Below are 8,599 nucleotides of genomic sequence, written 5' to 3' on the forward strand. Positions count from 1 at the left end.
AACTCTCTCTAGGGTTGGAGGGCTTGACAATTGCAGACAGGTGCAAGGTCTAGGGAGCCTAGGCAGCTGGCTGCCTTAGCAGGCCCTGAGCTCCTAGCCCACACCATAGCCAGCCTTCCCATGAAGCCGGCCCCAGTGAGCTGCACACTGGGACACCCCTGGACAGTGTTCATTATAGCTTCAGTCATCTTGCCAAGGTGACATAAGCACAAAGCATCCCAGTCCACCCCAGGTTCACACTTGCCTCAGCTCCAGATGACTTGCCAGGGCACCCCCCTATGCAAAGCACCCTAGGGTCCCTTCCCCCCTCCCTCCCATGTTCAAGTTGGCTCTAATCATCCTGCCAGGGCTACCGTGTACAAAAAACTCTGGGATCTCAATTTGCACCCACTTCAGGTTCAGCTGTCTTGCCAGAGCATCCTCTGCACAGAGAGCCCCAGGACCCCCTGGCCCATGCCCACTTCAGTTCCAGCCATACCCTGAGGCAATCCCAATGTCCTGAGACCTCCTGCTCACACAAGTTCCAGCTTCAGCCAGCCAACCAAAGGCCAGGCACACACAGTCTATAAAGGTCTACACAGGGGACATCCCTATACAAGGCCATTCCTTCAAGTTCAGAAGAGAGGACTCAAAGATATAAAATCAGAAATGAAAGAGAAGTAAAAACCAACACCAAAGAAATACAAAGGATTATGAGACTGCATTGAAAAATTATCTGTCAATAAATTGGACAATTTAGAAGAAATTGATAAATTCCTAGAAACGTACTGTCTTCCAAAACTGAATCAGGAAAAAACAGAAAATCTGAACAGACCAATTACTAGTAACAGAATTGAATCGGTAATTAAGAACCTCCCAACAAACAAAAGACCAGGACCAGATGGATTCAAAGTTGAATTCTACCAGACATTTAAAGAAGAGTTAATACCTATTCTTCTCAAACTATTCCAAAGAAATAGAAGAGTATGGAAAGCTTCCAAATATATTCTATAAGGCCAACATTACCCTGATACCAAAGCCAGACAAAGACACTAACAAAAAACAAACAAACAGACAACAATAACAACAACAACAAAACAGAAAAAAGAAAAGAAAAAAGAAAACTACAGGTCAATATCCCTGATGGACACACATGCAAAAAGCCTCAACAAAATATTAGCAAACCGTATTCAACAATATACTTAGAAGGTCATTCACCACAATCAAGTGGGATTTATTCCAGAGATGCAGGATGGTAAATATCTGCAAATCAATCAACATGATATATCACATTAAGAAAATGAAAGATAAAAACCATATGATTATCTCAATAAATGCAGAAAAAACACATAATAAAATTCGCCATCTGCTCATCAAAAAAACTCTCAACAAAATAGGTTTAGAGGGAACATGCCTCAACATAATAAAGGTCATATATAACAAACCCACAGCTAACATCATACTCAGTGGGAAAAAGCTTAAAGCTTTTCCTCTAAGATCAGGAACAAGACAAGGATGTACACTCTCACTTTCATTCAACATAGTACTGAAAGTCCTAGCCACAGCAACCAATCAAGAAAAATGAACAAGAGTCATCCATATGGGTGAGGAAGAAATAAAATTGCCACTATTTGCCCATGGCATGATATAGAAAACCGTAAAGACTACCAAAACAAAACAAAACAAAACAATTAGAATTAATAAATGAATTCAGAAAGTTGGAGGATACAAAATTAATATACATAATTTTTTTGCATTTTTATGCACTAATAACAAAGTAGCAGAAAGAGAAATTAAGAAAACAATCACATTTACAATTGCACAAAAAAGAATAAAATACCTAGGAATAAATTTAACCAATGCGGTGAAAGACCTTATTCTGGAAACTATAAAATATTAATGAAAGAAATTGAAGATGACACAAACAAATGGAAAATATACCATGCTCATGCATTAGAAGAATTAATATTGTCAAAATGTTAATAATACCCAAAGCAACATACAGATTCAATTAAATCCCTACCAAAATACCAACAGCATTTTTCACAGAACAAATAATTCTAAAATATCTGTGGAACCACAGAAGACTTTGAATAGCCAAAGCAATCTTGAGAAAGAACAGAACTGAAGGTATTACAATCTCAGATTTCAATATATACTACAAAGCTATAGTAATCAAAACAGTATGGTACTAGCACAAATATAGACACATAGATCAATCAATAGAACAGAAGAGGAAGAACAGAAATAAACCCATACCTGTATGGTCAATTAATCTACAACAGATGAGTCAAGAATATACAATGGAGAAATGACAGTTTCTTTAATAAATGATATTGCAGAAACTTGACAGATGCATGCAAAAAGTGAACATGGACCACTTTCTTATACCAAAATAAAAATTAACTCAAAATGGATTAAAGACCTGAATGTGAGACCTGAAACCATAAAACTCCTTAAAAAAAAGAGATAGGCAGTAATATTTTGGACACTGGCTTTAGCAACATTTTTCTAGAATATGTCTCCTGAGGCAAGGGAAACAAAAGCAACATAAACTATTGGGACAATACCACAAAATAAAAAGCTTTTGCACGGTAAAGTAAACCAACATAATGAAAAAGGCAGCCTAGTAAATGAGAGAAGATATTTTCAAATGATGTATTTGATAAGAGGTTAATATCCCAAATACATAAAGAGCTGCACAACTCAGCAACCAAAAGGCAAATAATCCAATTAAAAATGGGCAGAGGGCCTGAATAGTCATTTTTCCAAAGAAGGCATAGAAATGGCCAATAGAAAAATAAAAATATGCTGAACATCATTCATCATCAGGGAAATGCAAATCAAAACCACAATGAGATATCACCTCACACCTGTCAGAATGGCTAAAATCAAAAACACAAGAAACAAGTGTTGGTGAGGATGTGGAGAAAAAGGAACACTCATGCACTGTTGGTGGGAATGCAAACTGGTGCAGTCACTGTAAAATAGTATGGAGGTTCATCAAAAAATTTAAAATAGAACTACCCTACAATCCAGTAATTGTGCTACTGGGTTTTTACCCAAAGAAAATAAAAACACTAATTTGAAGGGATATATGTTTTTTGGGTGTTAAGTTGTATCAGCTTTTTACATATTTTAGATATTAATCCTTTATTGGATATGTCATTTACAAATATCTTCTTCCATTTAGTAGGTTTTCTTTTAATTTTGCTCGTTGTTTCCTTTGCTGTGCAGAAGCTTTGTATTTTGATGTAGTCCCAATAGTTTAATTTTTCTTTTGTTTCCCTTGCCAAAGGAGACATATCGAGAAAGATATGTCCAATGTCATATTCAAATGTCATATGGTCAATGTCAAAGAAATTACTGCCTGTGCTCTCTTCTAGAATTTGTATGTTTTATGTATCACATTTAGGTCCTTAATCCATTTTGAGTTTATTTTTGTGTATGGTGAAAGAAAGTGATCCAGTTTCATTCTTCTGCATGTTGCTGTCCAGTTTTCCCAACACCATTTGTTGAAGAGACTGTCTTTTTTCCCATTCCAGATTCTTGCCTCCTTTGTTAAATGAAGATTGTGATATATATATGTATATATATATATACATATATATACATATATATATCACATTATATATGTGATATTATTCAACCATAAAAAGAATGAAATCTTGTCATTTGCAAGAACATAGATGGATCCAGACAGTATAATGCTAAGCAAAATAAGTTAGTCAGGAAAAGATCAATAGTATATGATCTCACATGTGGAATTTAAGAAACAAAAGAAATGAGCAAAGGAAAAACATTCAAACCAGAAAACAGACTCTTAACTACAGAGAATTAACAGATGGTTACCAGAGGGGAGGTGGCTTGGGGTATGGGTGAAATAGGTGATGGGGATTAAGAGCACACTTCCCTTGATTGAGTAATATATGGAACTATTGAATCACTGTATTGTACACCTGAAACTAATAGCACAATGTATGTTAACTACACTGGGATTAAAATAAAATTTAAAAAAAATTAAAATAAATGTGAAATAAAAAGAATGTATCTTAGAAAATGATGTTCCGTTTTTGAAGTAGAACCATCTTTATGTCCCCAGAAAGTGATTTTCTTAGATATAGGTAGTGGCTAAGACTACATGCAAGAAAGAGAGCAAACAGATGCACTATTGTGAGAGGAGGTTTGGGTGGAGTACATGTGGAAGACTGAGAGGAGACTCCAGGCTAAGGCCTGCTACACAATCTTAGGAACTTCATTCATTCTTAAATTTTTTGTACTTTGTGTGTGTTGTGGGAAGCAGTTAGGGGTGAGAATGGTATATGATATTTAAATTAATTATTATTCTTCTCTCTAATACTCCCAGTTGTAAAAATAGATTCTCAGATATAGCATACTAGGCTTCATGAACAAGAAGAGGAGATATAAAATCATAGAGGCGTATAAGTGAAGATCCATTCACAATCTGTGTGTCTTTATGAGTGGAATTTTTTGGTGACTGTTACCTGTAATTTTTTCACTATGATATGATTCATATATATGGTAAAATGTAAAATTTCCTCCTCAGCAAAAAAGATTCAATAGTAGAAAAGTTGCCAAAATAAAGACCTACTAGAATTCAAGCATTTTCCTCTTTTTAAATCAACATATCTCTCCCTTTAAATAAACACAACCGCATAAAAAGAAAAAGTGAATTAGAAATATTCATAAGTCTGACTCTCAGAAAATACTATGGAAGTGGCAAGTAGAATGCTCCTTAAGCAAAGGAAATCAGGAAAACCAATAAATCAAAAATGCATTTACTTTTTAAAAACGTATCAACAGACTGTTATTACTTTGGTTAAGTGTCCTGACCTGATGCATTTTTATAAACAGGTGCCTAATTTTAAAACAGCACTGGGCTTCACCAGGATCTTAACAGCATGATTTTATATGACAGATTTATTTGAATTGCTATTTAGATGTAAAATATTTGTAATGGCTCTATCTATTGTTTGAATGGGTTACCTTGTATGAACTAGAAATCTATGTTGAAACTGCCAGCTACTGAATAAAATATTTCATTAACATCATGACCTCATTTGTTAGATTGAATTGCAGTCTTTTTGCCAAATTTCCCCAACAGATATTTTCTATTTTAGAGAATCAAATAAAAACAGCACAAAAATGAGAAGACAATTAATTCATATCTGTTAAACACTCAGAATGCCTAGAATGCAACCATGAATGCTGTATATGATACAAAATTATAATTAAATTTCTATTTTTATTAAGGTTTAGGTAACAAAGTACCACATATTTTGCAAACTTTCAAACTATCTTTAATGGCAGTGATTCATTCAAATTTAAATTAGATGCTCTTAATTCCCTCTTTCTGCCCCCCACATATCCCACACACAAACATACTTATATATGTACATATATAAATTGAATGCGAATTAGTATTATTTGTAGAGAAAATACTTTAGATTTTATAAGACTATTTTAGAATATAACTTCTAGATAAGAATTATTATCATTAAACAGGTAGAATATCACAGATTATAAAGGTATCAAGTGCTTGTTTTTTGCCACATTAGGGAATCCGACTTGAGCCTGAGCTGTGTTTGCTATTGATATAACCAAACCTACCTGATGAAGTGGAAGAGTAAACTCAACAAGTCAATTCTAAAAAGCAGATTGGCATAAAGCTCCATGAAGTCAGACCGAGACATTGAAAGAGACTATGGTAGATAAGAGAATAGCATAAGTTCCCCATCTTATAGCCATCTTACAACAATTTGAACCTAATGGAGAATAAAGCTGAAGGGTTCTGTGTGATTCAGGAATATGTACTGATTTGTTTGCACCCAACAATGTGTAATGGCAAAGGCCAAAAGGGGCATTCATTGTATTCTTGGATAAATCAGAAAATAGCCTCAGCCCAGTGAAGATCCCAGAGGAAAAGAGAGTCAGTATTTGGAAGAAAGCAAAAACAGTATTCAGGGAATTTTCAGGATGTGATAATACCCAACAACAAGAAGAAGGTAACTGGCAGATGGAAATGTAACATGTGGAAGATGACTTGCCACCATAATATGCATATTTATAAACACATGGGCATACCTTCAATGCTGTCCACAAATACAGGCATTAGACTATGAAGATTAAATAAGCTTGCCTAAAACAGTAAGACTAGACAGATTAACTTACAAGTGAATGCAAAAAGAGAAAGCAAGAGTGCCAAGGCCTGATTTTGAGGTATATAGTAGAGGAGAAGGAGAATCTGTGTGAATGCATGAGTCAATGTCAATAACTTTGAAACCCCATAACAGCAGAGTCAATGTCAATAACTTTGAAACCCCTTAATGTGTGTGTGTGTGTGTGTGTGTGTGTGTGAGACAGAGAGAGAGAGAGATTTAGTAATGCTGTAAGATCCTGCTCCTATTTCATATGCCCCTACACACCAAGTTTAGAAATTAAAAAATAATAATACCATATTTACTCCTATCTCACAGCTTCCCTATTAATTTTTCTTCTTAGTTCAGTCCCCTGCCTAGTTTGATACATCCCTTTCAAGAGATAGAGACACTTCCCAATTTTCTAGCGAACATCTGAGGGTATGGTGAGTGTAATATGTCTATCTCTTTCTATTTAGCTAAAACTTCACTTGGAATAATATATGTAAGAGTGGAGGGAGGTAGAGGAAGGAAGCTCCAGGACAAAGTTGAGACAGATCCTACAACAGTTTTTATTCAGTAACAAAACTTTCTAAAGCAGTTTCTGTGTGGCAACACATCATAAGTAAAGTGCATGTATTTCAATAAATAAATAAATAAATACACAAATATTCTTACTGAGATAGATAATATGAGCTGGCCCTGGAGCTTCTGGTAATTAGGATCAGGCATTGGGCTTCCCAAGCTCCGTAGACTTAGGAATGGACAAGACACCAAGCTGCCTAGACATATCTTCTCATCATCAGTTTCCATGCCTTGAATTTCAACTTGTGTTTTCCTTAAAACCTTTTTATCCTACTTCTAAAAATTATCTATGGCCTCTATTTTATTGCACTCCACTTGGATTAATTGTATTAGCAGTGAAAGTTTCACAGTTCTCAGGCCACTTATCAAGCCTGAGGTTGTTTAGCAATACTAGACTGTAAATGCTTCCCAACAAAACTAGGCTATGCTACTTTTTAGTCTCTATTTTAGTCTTGATTTCTCTTTTCCAGTGACCTGATCACGTTTCTTTTTTTTATTAAAAAAATCAGAAGCTTTTATAATATATTTTATTTAGGAGGCCAGTACATTTGTTGCATAGCCAGGTCCCCGGCAAGCAAATAGACACATTTAGAGACTATACAGTTGTAGCAGGTAATTCTCAAGCAATCTCACATAATCGACACTTAAAAATCTTCCTGACCCTTTTCCACTCCTCAGTCTGAAACATTCTTTTCTTACTGTGTTTGAATCACAATTCCAATACTCTTTCCCTGAAATTCAACTGGGCTCCTCAAAATTATTTGTAGTTTTTGTATAAAGCTGATCAACTACAGATAGCAAAAATTTAGGGCGGTTCTGAAACAGTCCCCAGTCATCAGCTGTCTGCTTGGGTGTCTTATCCAGCCTGTACTTATTAGTCATGGGCTGACACTTTATCTACAAAAATGGATTTGGTTTCCATTGAAAATTTTGTGTCAGAAGATATGAACTTACACATCAACCTTCATGGCCCAGTCTTCACTAATATTTCTTTAGGAGCCTGGCTAAAATTCAGTGACAAAACATCTTAGGCACTGATTGGTCCTACTTTTCCATTTCATTTTTTCCTAAATGCTTCTGGTCTCCAGAGGATCTGGTGCCAGGGTCTCCACTCACCACAACCTGAAAGCATCTTTACTTTCCATCTGCCATATTTAGCACTTGAAAACTCTGTATTAGAGATTAGCTATATATCCCAGGTTGGGTATATCCCGGCATCGCTGTAAGGATGTGATTTAGGCAACCTGGATGCTGTACTCTGTTTCAAATATGCAAGATAGCAAATAAAAATATAATGTGAGTACTGGGATCTTCTCATTTAATGAGAAAATGAGTATGATTGTCTTCTAGAAGTGGGGAGATAACAGTGTAATTAGATTTCCTTCAACCAGGTACAGGTATCTTAGATGTTGACAAAAGGAGCTACCCTGGAAAAACTGAGGCGATGGTATATATATGCAATGAAGCCAAAAGGCATCAGCAGGGGCAATTTCTCAGAGGGTCATACATTCCATTCTAAGAAGTTTGGTATTACTTTAGATGAATCAGGAACCATTTAAAAATTTTGAGTGTAGGAAGAAAAAAAAAGATCATACTTGCTTATTACTTTTTAGAGTGATTTCTTTTATAGCAACATGGAGGATTATGACAGGGAAAGGTGATGTGATCAAAACTGTAGTTAGGAAGAGGTCAGAAGAAAAAGACAAATATTACAAAGAGTAGAGAGTGAATGAAGGATAAATTTTAGAACTATTTAGGAAACATCAGGAATACAGTAAGTTCATAATAAGTTAAACTTAGTTAATGGAGGCATATTTTGTTTTAAAGATTTTATTTATTTATTTATTTATTTATTTATTTATTTATTTATTTATTTA

This window comes from Neomonachus schauinslandi, chromosome 1 (assembly GCF_002201575.2).
Source record: "Neomonachus schauinslandi chromosome 1, ASM220157v2, whole genome shotgun sequence".
NCBI lineage: Eukaryota > Metazoa > Chordata > Mammalia > Carnivora > Phocidae > Neomonachus > Neomonachus schauinslandi.